Raw genomic sequence first — 20,545 nt, 5'->3', positions numbered from 1 at the left:
CTCTGACTGACAGACTCACTCTCTCTGACTGACAGACTCACTCTCTCTGACTGACAGACTCACTCTCTCTGACTGACAGACTCACTCTCTCTGACTGACAGACTCACTCTCTCTGACTGACAGACTCACTCTCTCTGACTGACAGACTCACTCTCTCTGACTGACAGACTCACTCTCTCTGACTGACAGACTCACTCTCACTGACAGACTCACTCTCACTGACAGACTCACTCTCACTGACAGACTCACTCTCACTGACAGACTCACTCTCACTGACAGACTCACTCTCACTGACAGACTCACTCTCACTGACAGACTCACTCTCACTGACAGACTCACTCTCACTGACAGACTCACTCTCACTGACAGACTCACTCTCACTGACAGACTCACTCTCACTGACAGACTCTCACTGACAGACTCACTCTCACTGACAGACTCTCACTGACAGACTCTCACTGACAGACTCTCACTGACAGACTCTCACTGACAGACTCTCACTGACAGACTCTCACTGACAGACTCTCACTGACAGACTCTCACTGACAGACTCTCACTGACTGACTCTCCCACTCTCTCTCTCTCACAGACTGACTCACTCTCACGGACAGACTCACTGACTCACTCTCACTCTCTCTCACTGACTCACTCTCACTCTCTCTCACTGACTCACTCTCACTCACTGACGGACTCTACCACTCTCTCTCACTGACTGACTCTCCCACTCTCTCTCACTGACTCTCCCACTCTCTCACTGACTGACTCTCTCACTCTCACTGAAAGACTCTCACTGACAGACTCACCCACTCTCTCTCACTGACTCATTCACTCTCACTGACTGACTCATTCACTCTCTCTGACTGACTCTCCCACTCTCTCTCACTGACAGACTCACCCACTCTCTCTCACTGACTGACTCATTCACTCTCACTGACGGACAGACTATTACTGACAAACTCTCCCACTCTCTCACTCACTGACACTCTCCCACTCACTCTCACTGACACTCTCCCACTCACTGACTCACTCTCACCGACAGACTAACACCGACAGACTATCACCGACAGGCTATCACCGACAGGCTATCACCGACAGACTATCACCGACAGACTCTCTCATGGACTCTCCCACTCTCTCACTGACTGACTCACTCTCACTGACTGACAGATTCACTCTCACTGACTGACAGACTCACTCTCACTGACACACTCACTCACTCTCACTGACTGACTCTCACTGACTGACTCACTCTCACTGACTCACTGACTCACTCTTCCACTCTCTCTCACTGACTGACTCTCCCACTCTCTCTCACTGACTGACTCACTCACTCTCACCGACTCACTCTCACCGACTCACTCTCACTGACTCACTCTCACCGACTCACTCTCACTATCCCACTCTCTCTCTCTGACTGACTCACTCTCTGACTGACTCACTCACTCTCTCTGACTGACTCACTCACTTTAACTGACGGACACTCCCACTCTCTCTCACTGACAGACTCACTCTCACTGACAGACTCACTCTCACTGACAGACTCACTCTCACTGACAAACTCACTCTCACTGACAGACTCACTGACTCACTCTCACTGACAGACTCACTGACTCACTCTCACTGACACACTCACCGACACACTCACCGACACACTCACCGACTCACTCACTGACTCACTCACTGACTCACTCACTGACTCACTGACTCACTCTCACTGACTCACTCACTGACTCACTCACTGACTCACTCACTGACTCACTCTCACTGACTGACTATCCCACTGACTTTCACTCACTGACTCACTCTCACTCTCATTCGCTCTCACTGACTGACTCTCTCACTGACTGACTGACTCTCTCTCACTGACTCTCACTAACAGACTCTCACTAACAGACTCACTCTCACTGACAGTCTGACTCACTCTCACTGGTGGACTCTCCCAGTCTCTCTCACTGACTCACTCACTCACTCTCACTGACAGACTCACTCTCACTGACAGACTCACTCTCACTGACACTCACTCTCACTGACACTCACTCTCACTGACAGACTCACTGACTCACTCCCATTGACTGACTCACTCTTCCATGCTCTCTCACTGACTGACTCTCCCACTCTCTCTGTCTGACTCTCCCAATCTCACTGACTGACTCTCCCAATCTCACTGACTGACTCTCTCACTCTCACCGACAGACTCTCACCGACAGACTCTCACCGACAGACTCTCACCGACAGACTCTCCCACTTTCTCATGGACTCTCCCACTCTCTGACTGACTCACTGACAGACTCTCACTGGCAGACTCTCACTAACAGACTCTCTCTCTCACTAACAGACTCACTCTCACTGACAGACTCACTCTCACTGACAGACTCACTCTCACTGACAGACTCACGCTCACTGACAGACTCACGCTCACTGACAGACTCACTCTCACTGACAGACTCACTCTCACTGACAGACTCACTCTCACTGACAGACTCACTCTCACTGACAGACTCACTCTCACTGACAGACTCACTCTCACTGACAGACTCACTCTCACTGACAGACTCTCACTGACAGACTCTCACTGACAGACTCTCACTGACAGACTCTCACTGACAGACTCTCACTGACACTCTCCCACTTTCTCATGGACTCTCCCACTCTCTGACTGACTCACTGACAGACTCTCACTAACAGACTCTCTCTCACTGACAGACTCTCTCTCACTGACAGACTCTCTCTCACTGACAGACTCTCTCTCACTGACAGACTCTCTCTCACTGACTCTCTCACTCTCACCGACTGACTCTCTCTCACCGACTGACTCTCTCTCACCGACTGACTCTCTCTCACCGACTGACTCACTCTCACCGACTCACTCTCACCGACTCACTCTCACCGACTCACTCTCACCGACTCACTCTCACCGACTCACTCTCACCGACAGACTCTCACCGACAGACTCTCACCGACAGACTCTCACCGACAGACTCTCACCGACAGACTCTCACCGACAGACTCTCCCACTTTCTCATGGACTCTCCCACTCTCTGACTGACTCACTGACAGACTCTCACTAACAGACTCTCTCTCACTGACAGACTCTCTCTCACTGACAGACTCACTCTCACTGACAGACTCACTCTCACTGACAGACTCACTCTCACTGACAGACTCACTCTCACTGACAGACTCACTCTCACTGACAGACTCTCTCTCACTGACAGACTCTCTCACTGACAGACTCTCTCACTGACAGACTCTCTCACTGACAGACTCACTCTCACTGACAGACTCACTCTCACTGAAACTCTCACTGACAGACTCACTCTCACTGACAGACTCTCACTGACAGACTCACTCTCACTGACAGACTCTCACTGACAGACTCTCACTGACAGACTGACCCACTCTCTCTCACTGACAGACTATTACTGACAAACTCTCCCACTCTCTCACTCACTGACACTCTCCCACTGACAGACTCTCGACAGACTCTCACCGACAGACTCTCACCGACAGACTCTCACCGACAGACTCTCACCGACAGACTCTCACCGACAGACTCTCACCGACAGACTCTCCCACTCTCTCATGGACTCTGCCACTCTCTCACTGACTGACTGACTGACTCACTCTCACTGACTGACAGACTCACTCTCACTGACTCACTCACTCTCACTGACTGACTCTCACTGATTGACTGACTCTCAGTAACAGACTCTCATTGACTGACTCACTCTCACTGACACTTTCCCACTCTCTGACTGACTCACTCACACTCACTGACAGACTCTCACTGGCAGACTTTCTCACTAACTTACTGACAGACTCTCACTGGCAGACTCTCTCACTGACAGACTCACACTCACTGACAGACTCACACTCACTGATTGACTCACACTCACTGATTGACTCACACTCACTGACTGACTCACTCTCTCTCACTGACTCACTCTCTCTCACTGACTCACTCTCTCTCACTGACTCACTCACTCTCACTGACTCACTCACTCTCACTGACAGACTCACTCTCACTGACAGACTCACTCTCACTGACAGACTCACTCTCACTGACAGACTCACTCTCACTGACATACTCTCACACTCTCTCTCACTGACTGACTCTCCCACTCTCTCTCACTGACTGACTCACCCACTCTCTCTCTCTCACAGACTGACTCACTCTCACGGACAGACTCACTGACTCACTCTCACTCTCTCTCACTGACTCACTCTCTCTCACTGACTCACTCTCACTCACTGACGGACTCTACCACTCTCTCTCACTGACTGACTCTCCCACTCTCTCTCACTGACTCTCCCACTCTCTCACTGACTGACTCTCTCACTCTCACTGAAAGACTCTCACTGACAGACTCACCCACTCTCTCTCACTGACTGACTCATTCACTCTCACTGACTGACTCATTCACTCTCACTGACTGACTGACTCATTCACTCTCTCTGACTGACTCTCCCACTCTCTCTCACTGACAGACTCACCCACTCTCTCTCACTGACTGACTCATTCACTCACTCTCACTGACGGACAGACTATTACTGACAAACTCTCCCACTCTCTCACTCACTGACACTCTCCCACTCACTCTCACTGACACTCTCCCACTCACTGACTCACTCTCACCGACAGACTATCACCGACAGACTATCACCGACAGACTATCACCGACAGGCTATCACCGACAGACTATCACCGACAGACTATCACCGACAGACTATCACCGACAGGCTATCACCGACAGGCTATCACCGACAGACTATCACCGACAGACTATCACCGACAGACTCTCTCATGGACTCTCCCACTCTCTCACTGACTGACTCACTCTCACTGACTGACAGACTCACTCTCACTGACACACTCACTCACTCTCACTGACACACTCACTCACTCTCACTGACACACTCACTCACTCTCACTGACTGACTCTCACTGATTGACTGACTCTCAGTAACAGACTCTCACTGACTGACTCACTCTCACTGACTCACTCTTCCACTCTCTCTCACTGACTGACTCTCCCACTCTCTCTCACTGACTGACTCTCTCACTGACAGACTCACCCACTCTCTCTCACTGACTGACTGACTCACTCTCAATGACTGACTCATTCACTCTCACTGACTCTCCCACTCTCACTGACTGATTGACTCTCTCACTGACTGACTCTCTCTCACTGACTGACTCTCGCTAAAAGACTGACTCTTGCTAAAAGACACTCTCGCTAAAAGACTGACTCTCGCTAAAAGACTGACTCACTCTCACTGACTGACTATCCCACTGACTTTCACTCACTCTCTCACTCTCATTCACTCTAACTGACTGACTCTCACTCTCACTGACTGACTCTCTCACTCTCAATGACTGACTGACTCACTCTCAATGACTAACTGACTCACTCTCACTGACAGACTCTCCCACTCTCTCTCACTGACTGACTCACTATCTCTGACTGACTCACTCACTCTGACTGACTCACTCACTCTCTCACTGACTCACTCACTCTCTCTCACTGACTGACTCACTCTCTCTCACTGACTGACTCACTCTCTCTCTCTCACTGATGGACTCTCCCACTCTCCCTCACTGACAGACTCACTCTCAATGACAGACTCTCCCACTCTCTCTCACTGACTCTCTCACTCTCTCTCACTGACTCTCACTCTCACTGACAGACTCACTGACACACTCGCTCTCTCTCACTGACTGACTGACTCTTCCACTCTCTCTCACTCTCTCTGACTGACTCTCCCACTCTCTCTGACTGACTCTCCCACTCTCTGACTGACTCTCACTCTCACTGACTCACTCTCACTGACAGACTCACCAACTCTCTCTCACTGACTGATTGACTCACTCTCAATGACTGACTCTCCCACTCTCTCTCAATGACTGATTGACTCTCGCTAATAGACTGACTCTCGCTAAAAGACAGACTCTCGCTAAAAGACAGACTCTCGCTAAAAGACTGACTCTCGCTAAAAGGCTGACTCTCGCTAAAAGACTGACTCTCGCTAAAAGACTGACTCTCGCTAAAAGACTGACTCTCGCTAAAAGACTGACTCACTCTCACTGAATGACTATCCCACTGGCTTTCACTCACTGACTGACTCACTCTCTCACTCTCATTCACTCTCACTGACTGACTCTCACTCTCACTGACTGACTCTCTCACTGACTGCCTCTCACTCTACCACTGACTCTCACTCTATCACTGACTAACTCTCACTCTTACTGTCTCACTCTCCTACTGACTCTCTCTCTCACTGTCTCTCTCTCACTGACTGACTCTCTCACTCACTCTCACTAACTGACTGACTGACCTTCACCCTCCAGTTATTTATGCCCCCATAACAAAACAAGCATTGGCATAGCCAATAGGTCTCGCCTTTGGGACCTTATAAGTGTTTAGCCATGCAACAGTTGATGCTGTTGTATTAATGATATTGTGCTGCATAACTAAATACTTATAAGGTCCCAAAGGCGAGCCCTACTGGCTATGCCGATGCTTGTTTTCTGCATATCCAAGTTCACTTTACAAGCCCAAAAAGCACGGAGTCCGTCAATGTTATGTTTAATGTAACAACGGTCCGAATCGTAACAGAGGTTTTACTTCATGCAGAAAACAACTGTGTGCCTAATACACTGTCTCCAAGGCAAATATGGTATTGAGTATTTGGAATGGACAAAGGGGGAAGCATAGCCTCGATCCATGATGCTAATCTGAAGACCACTGTGCTGGTTCAAAGACTCCTAATTAAAGTGCAGAAATTCAACTATTAAACCCTTATGGACTTCAAGAAAAATATTAGGATTTTTGCACTCTGCCATCATCTCGAGTGTAACGGGGTTTACTGCTTGAGTTGTGGAAAACTAACCTAGGGATGGACTCCTTAAATCAGCATGGTCCACAGATGCTCTAACCCATCTGTCGGGTCACTCACAATCAGGGCCATAGACTAGATTTGGTTCTGATGAAAAATGAAGAGCCAGCAGACTTGCAGTCTTGATCACAATCTACCTATGAATCTGTGGCAAACATCTCTCCTATGGCATGCTGCAACGCACCCCAACATCCTTTAGGGGTGGATGAGGTGAAGGCCCTCATTACGAGTCACCCTGATTGGTGGTACTGCACCAGGCAATCAAGGGTACGGGACCCCCATGGCCGGTTATAATGGTGTGCTTTTTCTAATACCAGTAAAACACCTGTGACTTCAGAACAGGGTTTGCAGAGGATAGGCACCTGCTCCACTCAATCGCGACCGGGCGACCATACAAAGCAGTCCACTACCAGAAGAGTGACTGTCTCCTGACAGCCTCCCCACACAGCACAACTCACAGTGATCCCTCTACTTCCAATTACCAGATGCTTCACAGAGCACAGCCTCTGTAGAAAGAAGTATTTCCCATCCCTTCCATCATATTTCCCTTAGACTCGCTTATTTGCTTTCCCGCTCTAAAACGTTAGTCTACCAAACTGATTTGCACTCAGTCTTTGCTGAAGAACCCTGTCAAAAACTATTTTTACAACTTCATGAGAGATAATTTTGTATCTTTGTTTCGCAAAGAATACTTCCATTGGGCAGAGTTCCGATGAATTATAATAAAACTGAAACGAAGTCAAAGACACATTTAGAACTATTTAAGAATAAAAGAGCTTGGAAGGGCAAGTTCATGGAAACGGGGAGGTTCTTATGATGAAATTATTCTCTGAATGGACCGCTAAGATAAACTAAGCGCGGTGAATGGCCTGGCAGCAGACATGGGTCTTTGTGTCAAATCAGTGGGTCCAGCTAATAACAGAGTACAAAGGACACGTAACTAGCAGGGGTGGGTCAGGTGGACCTGCCAGGGGGACATTTGTGCTGGAGGATCCAGGTGAATCCACTAAGAGGAGAGAATGGGAATGAGGTGCCACAAGGAGGAACAAGACCGAGGTTGACGTGAGGAGTATGAAGTCTAGACCTGAAATACTATACAGGGTGATACCAGACACCTCACAGTTGGTTGCCAAATTTGAACAGCTGGAGGTACGTTCAGGTAAACCAAGGAAAGGATGACCCGACGTGATGGAAAGCCTTTCTTGCGCCTGCTGACCAGCTCACTGAGGCCATCCATAAGCAACTGGGGCAAATGGGAGGGCTGCCAGCTGAAGAGAAAACATTGCTGTCCGCAGTTGATAAAGGACAAAAGAGAGCGCAATGGCTGGCGCATGTCTGATAAGGAAACAGGTTGGAGTGCATGAGAACCAGTAAGGTCTCTCGTGGGTGCCACAAGACAGCCGCTTCAAGTCCAGAGGTGTTATGATCATGCATCAAAAGAGGCATTTGGCCCATGTCGCATGAGGGTACCTAGGGAAGGTGGAGCACATTCTGACATGCTGGAGGAGACCGAAGAAGGAGGCGTGTAACGCTTTAGGTCCCTCTCTTGGGCCACCAGACTGACTGTGTGACTGTTTCCAAAAGGTTATATGAAGAAGAATACTGAGGTTTTTTTATAATAGAGGAAGCTTTATTTAACTGGTGATATACAGTGATGCAGCACTGTCCTTTCAAGGTAGCCCCTTAAGAGCTCCCCCCACTTGTGCTTCTGGTCTAGTCATGCCCTCACCTCTGCCTCCTATTCCCCAATTTTCTCCCTTTTCATTTTACTCTAAGATCATCTATTGCTCGTCACCAACACCAGTGATCCTGCTTAAGGCACTTACTCCCTCTCTTTTACCTATTGTATTATCCACCCCTTACCAGGTTACCCTCCTTCACACTTACTCTCTTCTTCTTTTGTCAGGCACATCATGTCTGGTCTATTCTGCATTCAACCTTTCACCCAATCATTCAAGTCTGAGGAACTCCAGTTACTCCAGCAATAATTAAACACACCTCCCTTGCTGAGCAGAGTGGCGTCCCTCGAGGACTTACCCATAACGATGACCCAGATACCTCTGGTTATTGTAGAATCCAGCCTGGGGTGTATATATTGTGCTTTGTTCAGCGCTATAATCGTAAAACAAATATGTGCCGGGGCACTCGTTAGGAAGTCACTGCAGCTTAAACCAACCAGTGCCTCTGCCAGTGCTGCCAATCCCAGTACTAATACAACTACTAACAATCACACTCTTACAAGTGCCTGTCGCACCCTGTTAAAACCTTTGTTCCTCATACAAGTGACACAAACCTGCAAAGAGGCTACAGAATGTATTTTTTCACATAGAGGAGCCATGTGACTTGGCAAAATTCGGCAAATACACCAGCCTGTTACTAGTATTACGTAAAGACACTGACATGTCTCTTCGCTGCCCTAATTAAGATCACCAAGAACAATTGGATTTTTAATGTTTTTATGATTGGATTTTCATATTTATTCGGATGGGCCTCTTAAATGCCTTTTACTAGCCGTTCTCTCAGGACATGATTAGACAACAACTTGTTTTATGGCTTCCAGATCGTTTGCACCTTTAGCACTGTTTTGCAAACCTAAAATATCCTGCATAGGATTGAGCAGACACCATTCTCGGGTACTACCTATGTCTCCCATACTTTCACGGGACTTTTTTAATCTGATTTTATCTATGCTTGCATCTAAGACAATATGCATAGTGAAAAAATTACTTACCTTTGGTAACGATATATCTGTAAGAAACATGTTACATAGGTTAGTTATAGATTCCTTACCTTAGAATTACCCCCAGGCAATCGACTGGATCAGGAAAGTTTTTCATCAGCAGTGCCCCTGCGCATCGAAAGGTAGAGTCGGTTGGCTCCGTGTTCGTCGCTGGTGTCTTGATCGCCGGGATGACGTTGCGGTAGCTAGTTAGACGCCACCCTCGAGCGCTGACGTCAGTTCTGTTCAAGACTTTCCACGCCAGAAGCGCAGAGCCATGTAAGACACTGACCACTGGTGCACAAAACTAGGGCCCTGAAAGGAAATCCTTAACCCTAGAACTCAGTCAGCTGAACGGGGAAGATGGGTGGGGCGGTAAGGAATCTATAACTAACCTATGTTTCTCACAGATATATCGTTACCGAAGGTAAGTAACTTGTTCATCTGAAAGAAACAGTTAGTTATAGATTCCTTACATTAGAATAGATACCCCAGCAATACCAATTCCGGAGGTGGGTCTGCAAACCAAGTTCACACCAGAAAGTCCTGGAGAACAGAACGGCCAAAGAAGCCGTCTCTGCGGACTTGGCTGTCCAGGCAGTAGTGTTTTATGAACATGTGCAACGATGCCCACGTAGCTGCCTGACAGATGTCATTAAGGGGGACTCCACGTCCCAAAGCAGTGGTAGCTGCCGTCGCCCTCGTGGAATGGGCACGCAACCCCACTGGCGGCTCCTTCTTTGCCAAGGAATAACAAGCTTTGATGCACAAAACGACCCATCTAGAAATGGCCCATTTGTGCACAGCCCAACCTTTTTTGGCACCCACATAGCCAACAAAGAGCTGGTCATCCACCCGGAATTGTTTTGTGCAATCAAAGTAAAAGGAAAGTGCACAATTTGGATCCAGACGGTTGAGCCTGTCTTCCTCTTTGGAAGGATGCGGAGGAGGAAAGAAGGTGGGCAAAGTGATGGTCTGTCCAATATGGAAAGGAGTAACCACTTTGGGAAGGAAGGAAGGACGAGTTCTAAGGACAACCTTGTCCGGATGAACAGTCAGAAAAGGAGGCGTAAAAGAAAGAGCTTGGAGCTCACTCACCCTTCGTGTAGAGGTGATGGCCACCAGAAAGGCACTTTTCAAAGTCAGAAGCCTCAGAGGAAAGTTGTGTAGCAGCACAAAGGGAGTACATATAAGATATGTAAGAACTAGATTGAAGTCCCACAGAGGCATTACAGGAGGAAAAAGATAAATAATGCCCTTAAGGAAGCGATTTACAACAGGGGATTGGAAAGAGAAGGCTGATCAGGAAGCCTAAGAAAGTCTGAAATGGCCGAGAGGTAGCCCTTTAGAGTGCCCAGAACAAAGCCCTGCTGGGCCAAAGAAAGGAGGAACAAGAAAACCTCAGAAAGAGGGGCGGAAAGGGGATCCACAGCCTTTGATGTGCATCATGCCACAAATTTGTTCCATCTGCAGGATTATACCGTCTTAGTGGAGGGACGCCTGGCTGCCAAGATAACATCACAAACTTCAGGAGGCAAGTCAAATGACGTCAACTGCCGCAGCTCAGTCTCCACGTAAGGGGGTGGAGGCTGGACAGGTTCGGGTGGAGGACCGTCCCCTGCTGCTGCTACAGAAGATCCTCCCGAAAAGGCAGTCTGATCGGAGGATCGATGGCCATGTGTAGCAGCTCAGGATACCAGACTCTTTGTGCCCAATCTGGAGCCACAAGAATGACTTGGGCCTGGTCGTGCCTGATCTTCTTCAGCACTCTGGGCAGAAGTGCTGTAGGTGAAAAGGCATATAGAAGACCACAAATGCACTCTCGTTGCCTAGCGAGTGCCGCCTTGGAAATTCCAACGCGCAGAATTGCTGACATTGCGCGTTCTCTTCGGTGGTGAATAGATCTAACCAAGGCTCTCTCCACTGTTGAAAGAGACCTTGCATCACCTCCGAGTGAAGACGTCATTCGGGATCCATCATGCACCTACGGCTGAGTTAGTCTGCCCTGGCGTTCAGGGAACCTGCCAGGTGTTGAATCACCAGGGATAAGCCCTGATGTTCCAGCCATGTCCAGAGATGGAGGGCCTCTTGACATAGGGTCCACGACCCCACCCCGCCTTGTTTGTTGCAGGACCACATGGCGGTAGTCTTATCCGTGAACACCTGCACTACTCCTCCTCGGACAGACGGAAGGAATGCTTTGAGTGCAAGACAAATCGCCCGAAGCTCCAGAAGGTTGACGTGGAGCCCGGACTCCGCCGAAGACCAGAGGCCTCTGATCTCTGCCTCCCCCAAGTGGCCGCCCTATCCCAGAAGTGATGCATCGGTCACCACTGTGAACTCTGGCTGTGGAAGGGAGAGGGATCTGCTGTCGCCCCAATCCTGGTTCGTTAGCCACCACTGCAATTGTTGTGCAGTGCCCTCCGAGATCTGGATGCAATTGGACAGGTATCCCTGATGTTTTACCCACAGGAACTTTTGGTCGCACTGCAGTGCCGCCATATGTAGGGATAGAGGCTGAAAGATCTGAATCATAGCCCGAATATCCCAGACTCGCTGTTCGGGAGGATAGACCTGAAACTGCGTCGTGTTCAGAATCGCTCCGATGAAGAAGAGCTTCTGAGAGGGAGTCAGGTGTAACTTTGGCACGTTGATGGAGAACTCCGGAGAATGCAGGAGGTCGTCCGTAGTCTGGAGGTGGGAGACGACTGCCTGTGGCAAGCCCGCCTTCAACAGCCAGTCATCGAGACAGGGGAAGACTGGAACCCCTGATCTGCGCAGTTGAGCTGCGACTACCGCCATCACTTTCGGGAACACCCGAGGGGCGCTGGTAAGGCCAACAGAGAGCATGGTAAATTGAAAGTGCTCATGGCCTACTGTGAACCGTAGGTAACGCCAGTGGGCCGGCAGGACGGGGATGTGAAAGTAAGCATCCTGCAAGTCCAACGTTACCATCTAGTCTCTAGGGTAGAGGCCAGACAGGACCTGAGCTAGCGTCAACATCTTGAACTTCTCCTTCCGGAGAAAGCGGTTGATGTTCCGGAGATCCAAGATAGAAAGCAGGCCTGTGTCCTTCTTGGGCACCAGAAAGTAGTGGGAATAGCAACCATAACCTACTTCTGGGACAGGAACTCACTCGATGGCTTCCTTGGCCAAGAGTGCCAAAACTTCCTGTTGGAGAAGAGCCAGATGATCCTCCGACATGCGATGGTACTGAGGTGGCATGGATGGAGGGGTAGTCTCGAAGGGGAGGGAGTAGCTCCTTCGGACTATTTGCAAAACCCACCTGCCTGATGTGATGGTACGCCAGTGGCGAAGGTGATGGCGAATCCTGCCGTCCACTGGCGATTGGTGGCCCTGAAACGTCGGACAAGGAGGGTTTGGAGGCTGAACAGCTTGCGCTGGCCTGTGGCTTTGTGCGGGACATGACGGGGCACCCCTTCCGTAGCCACGAAAGGGGTGAAAAGCAGACTACGCAGGGCGGATGGTGGAGAGACCCAAGGACCTGGCCGTAGCCCGAGAGTCCTTAAAGCGCTCCAGCGCGTTGTCTGGCTTGTCGCCGAATAGGCGACGGCCATCAAAGGGCACGCCCATAAAGGTGGATTAAACATCCCCTGAAAAACCAGTCGACCTCAACCAGGCGCAGCGTCGAAGGGCTACCGATGTGGAAATCGTCCTGTCTAGTGAGTTGGTGGTATCCATCCCACAGTGGATGTTAAACTTTGCCGCATCTCTCCCTTCGGCAACTGCACAGGAGAGTACGGCCCGGGCCTCCTTCGGGCACTGGGGCAGCACTTGCGCCACCGTATCCCACATGGCGTCAGTGTAACGGCCTAACAGACATGCAGTGTTTACCGACTGCAGTCCCAAGCTGGAGGAAGAAAACATCTTCTTCCCAAGATGGTGCAGTTTTTTGGATTCTCTATTAGGTGGTGCGTTAGGGAATGCGCCTTTGGAGGTGGAGGCTTGGACTACCGAGCTCTCAATTGTGGGATGTTGGGAGAGAAAAGAGGGGTCGCCTGGAGCCAGGGGTTGGCATTGGGCAATCATCCTATACACAGGAGCCCCTGTGTTGGGCCTGGACCAGGTGCCCAAAAGGATGTCAGTGAGGGCTTCATTAAACGGTAGCAGGGGCTCCAAAGAGCTCGCTGCCGGTTGAAGCACCTCTGTCAGGAGGTTAGTCCTGACTACTACAGTAGGTAGCTCGAGGTGGAGAGCCTCGTCCGCCCTATGCAACACCACGCTCCCTCCTCTATAGCCATGGTAGGAGGAGACAACATGCCAAGGTCTGGTGAGGTATCCTGACCACTGGCTTCCCTCAGTTCCTCTCTCCAGTTCGGTTCGTAGCCCAACTGGTCAGTTAAAGGGTCCCCAGACCCCTCCCAGTCCTCCTCACCCTTTTCTGGCTGCCAATCTGGTCTAAAAAAGCCAGGGTAGAACAAAGGCACAAAAGTACCCATCGACGCCGGGTCCAGCTCCGTTTCTACATCGAAGTGGAGGCCGGGGTCGACGTTTGCTGGGGACACAGCTGACGCCGGCTGCGGATGTGGTGCCGGTGGAATCGGCACCGGGGGAGGTGTAACTACGTCAACCGGAACCGATCCGGATCCAACTGGAACCTGCGGCGCCTAGGCCGGAGCCGACGGCATTGAAGGCCCAGGGAGCCCCAGCCGAGTCTGGGGGGCCCAAAGGCGCGCCAGCAGATTCGGGCTGTCCAGAGATGGCATACATCGCTTCGTAAAATTGGCAAAGCTGGGCAGGGGTCGCTCCAGGTCCCGGGAAGGGAGGGAAGCCCGGAGTGGACCCTTCGGGCTCCGCAAGCGGAGCTGCGGGAGAGGCACCACCCGCATCCCTCGTCGAGTCGGCCGACGGATGGGGAGAAGTCAAAGAGCACCGATGCTTCTTCGACTTCTTCTTGTGCTTCGACTTACCTGACCCCGAGTGAGAAGACTTGGATGAGGAGTGATGATGATGACTCCGCGACTGGTCCCTCGACCTCCCATGCGACCGGGACCTCGAACAGCATGGAGCCGACTGCCGGGCCTCGAGACGCTTTCGGGACCGCTCCTGCAAAGACCTCAGATTCATGGTCTGGCAGTCAGAGCATAAATTGGGGTCATGGTCGCACTCCAGGCACACGCGGTGCGAATCTGTCACCCACATCAGTCGGCTACAGGAACCGTAAGCCTTGAAGCTGGGCATCCCTGATGCGCACCAGGAGTCGAAGACTCAAAAACGACAAACAGTCAGTCAAAAAGTGACTTGATGTTAAGCCTGGGCAAAGCACTACGCTACGCTCGCGTAGTTTGCGAAGTTCGCGCAACTTCGCACTACGCGAACTGCACGTAGCACAGTGCGAACACGCGTAGCGTAGTGTTGCGTAGTGCTGCGGTCATTTTTTGCTTGCTCGCGGTCCTCAACGTCAAGTTGGCGACCGCGAGCAAGCAAAATGACATCCCGGCGAGACTTTTTCCTTGTTCGCGATCAGCAACTTCAAGTTAGCGATCGCGAGCATGGAAAATAAACCTCCCGGCGAGATTCCCAACGCGAGGAGGTCAGGTTTCTCATTGCGAGTGGTCGCGTATGCTCGCGACCGCTCGCGATGAGAAACTACCAGTTCGCCTTGAGAAAACTGAAGCTCGAGTAAAAATCTACTCGAGCAGCAGAAAACTACAGCTCGCACTGTGCAAGATGCCATTTTCAATGATTGCACAGTGCCGGTTGCTTGTCCGCACTGTGCAATCATTGAAAACGACATCTGGCACAGTGCGAACAAGGTACTACGCTGTTCGCGAAGTGCTACGCGTAGATCGCGTAGTGCGAACTTCACTTTGCGTAGCTTCGCGAAGTGCTACTTCGCTAACTACGCCCAGCCCTACTTGAGGTACCGCTCTCTCCGGATCTGCGCTGGCTGGCGCAGAAAAAGAAAGAACTGACGTCAGCGCGCGAGGGCAGGTTCTAAGTAGCTGCCGCAACGTCATCCCGGCGACCACGACGCCAACGACGAACGCGGAGCCGACCGACGCCACGTTTCGATGCGAAGGGGTACTGCTGACGAAAAACTTTAAGGATCCAGTATGACGCCTGGGGGTAAATTTAAGGTAAGGAATCTATAATTAACTGTTTCTTTCAGATATGTATAGTTTGCACAGTTTTGCCATTTTTGCACTCCAATGATCTGGCTTTAGCTTTGGCTTTGCCGACGAACATGCAATTTTTTTGGTGGTATTTATTTAATGTGGATTAGTTTGTGCGATATTTCTGAGCCTGTTTATTATGCCTGTAAAAGCAACTTTTACAGACTTTATTTTCACGAGACAAAAATTTGATTTACATTCAAGCTTCTGTATATACATTATAATGATTTTAATTAAAATCATGCAATAAAGGAATTTGACTGACTGACACTCTTACAAGTGTGATAATTCAGACTACTCCGTGCCCCCACAGCTATAAGGATGGCTTGGGTGGCAGGTATTAGTCTGTTTTAATTTATATTGAATTAATAAACAACTGTTGCGCTCATCTTTAAATTAGACAGCCAACACTACCATGTGGCAGGCTCTCATAACTGCCATTGTTGACAATTAAGTGCTGGGGCCGAGCACCTGAAACCACCGGCTTAAATTAAGCACTGGTTTTGCTCTATTGTGAATGATTCCTTTCAAGCTAACCAGTTGCATCTGGGAAACTGCAGTAAAGAGTGAATGAAATTAAATGAAAAAATAAAAAACACACAAAAAACAAAGCTCTTGCGGGGGAAGTACCCCTCCCCCCTCAAGGTTATGAATTCAAGAAACTAGGAATTACAACTTCAGATCATTTTAGCGAAGGAGAAATGATTAAAACCTTTAAAAAGTGTGATAACTTGTGGTCTAGATTTAAGGTTACTATTGGATCAACACACCTAATATTCTCAAAGAATTGGCTATATTGTGTTTAAAAGACAGAGATTGATGTTGGAGGTGCCTGCACAGATGTATTTAATTTGTTGACATATCGCAGAGCTGTAAATTGTTTTTAGGTAGTTATCTTTTGCAGAAGTGGTACTATCTTGGGAAAGAACTTGGGAGTATATAAGAAGAGTATAATTACGAACCTATTACTAGTTTCCTATGCTCGGCCCGGTAGAGAAATATCTAGTTTCTTCAGAAGACTGATGACTGGTAAACTATTGCCATCGAATAACTGGAATATTTAAGTGAATCAGGCTGTGGTACTGCAGATGCAATTGATATTTAATTTGGTTGGTTTGGAAAAGCATTTTTGCAGAAATAAGGGCCAGACACAGACCTTTGATGACATCTGGGGTTAATTCTAGTCTCCTCTGGGACTCCTTAAAAGGTTTATAGGTACATTAAGTCATGTTAATTTGACACCAAGATAAAAATGCATTTCATAATACGTTTCTATCCATCTACCTACCTATTAGTCTATATATATATATATATATATATATATACACACACACACACATATTTTGTAGATTTGTGCTCTCCAAAGGGTTAACGTTGATTCATAGTACTTATAGTAAAGCATGTGCTTTTGATTGTCTTTGAAGCTAATGACATTTTTTTAAATAAAATCCATTCCGCAGAAGTACATAATATATTTTGTTAAACCAGAAAGTGAAAAATGACATAAGAGCTTATGTAAGCGAGAGCTTTTATTAAAGGAAGGAACACCACTGTGAGGTGTAAGAGACCACGTATCACCTTAGGCCTCATATAGGTACATTATATTGAGAATTTGCCATTGCCCTGTGATCCTCATTTCATCATGACCATATTTTCATATTCAGGTTCTCCTCACCGGCTCAGGGGCAATATATGGATATTTCCCAATCTCCCCCACCAGGAACTGTAGAAAGAAGCTTTGAACTGTGTTTGTTTGGAAAACACAAGCCCTTTTTAAAAACAAAATGAATTTACAGTCTGGCAATAGTACAGTCTCATGCTTAAGCAAAATCTGCAGAGTTGTTTTCTTCTCTTTTACAATTATTCTCCCAGCAGGAACATTAATCTTTTGGTCCTTGGATTTGGTTGATCGGACTCTTAGGCAAATAGCTCAGACATGCTTCTACCCAGAGCAGCATCATGAGGGGCTGTGGTAGTTTTCTTATAGCATGGTGCTCTGCGGTTGGTGTCTGCATGCATCCTCCCACTTTCACTCCACTTGCCTATCAGCTAAATTTAGTTTAGAAGGGATGTAATGTTTTGTCCACTTGGTTTGTACCATACATACTTCACAGGTGTTACGTCCCAGCAGCACCCGGAAATCTAAGACATGGGCTGAGGTTAGCAACTTGCTGCTTCTCAATAACGACCTTAGACAGGACTTCCATGGTTTCTGAGAATGGAGAGGGTTAGTACTTCTGCAAACTGATTCTTAAGGCAGTTTTCAAAAACATCATAGAGATGTTTTTTACTGGCTGGTAATAGGACCTCAAGGTATGTCGGCAATCAAGGATTTGTTAATTATAGCAGTTTCCTGCAAGTTGGTGAAACGATAATGCACCTGGCGAGGGAATGCTGGGGAGAAGCTCTCCTATAACCTTCCTTTCAGCCTTCTCAAGGCAAAAGAAGTAATGTGGTTGCAGAACAATATAAGGAGATCAGCTTAACAGCCTTATGATAATAACAGTAATATGCGCAGTAACAAAGCAGAACACCACAAGCAAGCAATACCACAAGAATAGGATATAATAATCACGCCTTACTGATTTTTAGTTAAAGGCAGTGCTTTCATAAGTATTTATTCACTAGTCCAGAATATCTCCATTCATCAATATGCAGACAGACAGAAATAGCTTTGACAGTTTCAACTGTCATACATAAGGACCCTGAAATCATTCTTCTGTAATCTACCAAACTGGATGCAATTACTCATTAAAAGTGAACTCACAAAAACAATCCTTCTGCTATTCTGACTGACAGTCCTACCCATATCCAGAATTGGTGGACCGCCCTCACTCCTTTAGCCATCTACCCATCCCTGGTTCTTAGTTGCTTGGCTACATCGCAGATAAACACTTCATCCTGAGCGACTACATCATCAAACTAAGGAAACCAGTATCCTATCAACTCCATCTGGTCAGAAAACTAAAACCGACCATCTCCCCTACTGACTTCAAATCCGGAGAACAAACTCTCGAGCTCAGTCACGTAGATGGGAGAAATGCCATCTTAGTTGGCTTCCCCAAACCTACCCTCCTATTTGAGATATACCACACACTCAGGTGCATGATTACTAACATAAGCGAAGAAAATCTGATCATATTGCCCCATCCTATAGTACCCTTGCTGGTTATCACTGGGAGCTACAGTCGACTTCATGACTGCAAACATCACACATTAAGCAATCTACAATGTCCTGCCGCTAAACCTGAACAATAAACTTAACCTCATGTGAGGAAACCTAAAACCACGCAGCAGAAATAGCCTTTTTCTGGAAAATGCTTAACAAAACAATGAAACAGGCATTCTCAGTCTTAGCCTAGACTGTACAACTCTATTCCAGACTACATAAGGATAAATCCCAAACCTTTTGTTTTTAACAAATATTTAAAAACATTTATTCAGACAACACTTTCCCAACTGAATTTAATTTCCATCTCATGTCTGTTGATTTTGTAATTCTTCCTGTTTGCTGGTCACTTGTAAAATTCTCCACTGCCTTGTGGCTAAGCTCATGCTTTATATATACTATAAATAAATGCATAAAACATGCATGTTTACTGTGCAAGGAAGTTACGTCAACATTCAAACTGAAACCGTTTCCACAAGAGTGGCATACCTAACACAAAGTTTATGTTGTGTTTGCTACACTTGTATATCCTACAGATTCGGCAAGACATCTAGTGGAATGGCAATTCATCCAGCTGACAGCAAGTCAAAAATACTCCCGCATCAGCCTTCAGGTGAAGGGATACACATGATAACTCTTGGAAAGTGCTAACAAGGGGGATCAACAGGTGAGAATATCTGGCACTGGGGCCGCCATCTCAGGTCACTGCAGTACTATCTCCCATCGACAAAGCTGTGCCCTCTTGTGATCACTAACAAATGCAGGTAGGTTTGCCGGCAAACTAATGAATTAACTGTATACCAATGGTCTATAGTCAAACTGCAAGCATGGAAGGAACAGCAGCATGGAGCGAACAGAAGACTGACGGGCATGCCCTATCCTTTTCCGCTTTTGAGTCCCCGACAGACCGAGTTGATTGTGTCCTTGACTCAATCCAAATTTGTGCTTCATTGAAAATGTAAGATTTTTCCATTGTTCATTATTAGATTCAGGACTCTTAACTCTAGATTCCAGCCACTCCAATCAATTTATAAAACGTCTAATTTCAAGAGGGGACTTCCCTCCCTATAAAGCCACATTTATTACTAAATGCAGTTTAAATGATTTTTCAATTGCCACCTCTCTCAGCGCTCTATTAGCATCCCAAATGCTGTACAACTGCGTTCCTCTATCTCCACTTCTAGAACCAGTCAATGATGTTTTCAGTGATTGTTTTATCATTGGTTGCCCTCCTACTTTAGCTCCACCACCAATTTCGTTACCACTCGATATCATTTCCTTAACTTGACACTGAATACATGCATGAGCATACCTTTTACAGCCTGATAAAAGAGAATTTCAAAATTGTCCAGAAGCTTGAACAGCAACTCAATATTCTTATAAACTTCAGGAAAATAGACATTTTGATTTACCTCACCTCTCTTGATATTACTTGACTACATAAATCAATGGCTCAAAATTATACTTTTTAAATCCCTGAGTGTATTTATAACCAAGAAAATGGCATTGCTCAAAATGATGCATAAATGTACCCCTATATAAAGGAGTCAAAAATAATTTTCTTCAGTTAACTTTATATCCAGACACTAATACAGATTATTCTCAGTTGAAAATGAATAGTTA

General features: G+C 47.7%; 1 protein-coding gene across 1 annotated transcript in view; it reads right to left on the bottom strand.

Annotated features, from left to right (window-relative positions):
* NFXL1 (nuclear transcription factor, X-box binding like 1) overlaps positions 1–20,545 on the bottom strand; it is a 716,350-nt gene that overhangs the window by 196,902 nt on the left and 498,903 nt on the right. The gene's annotated exons all lie outside the window — the stretch shown is intronic.

Source organism: Triturus cristatus, chromosome 2_2 (assembly GCF_964204655.1).
Source record: "Triturus cristatus chromosome 2_2, aTriCri1.1, whole genome shotgun sequence".
NCBI classification, from domain to species: domain Eukaryota; kingdom Metazoa; phylum Chordata; class Amphibia; order Caudata; family Salamandridae; genus Triturus; species Triturus cristatus.
Note: the sequence above shows the minus strand (reverse complement) of the source record. Positions and strands in the feature narration are given on the sequence as shown.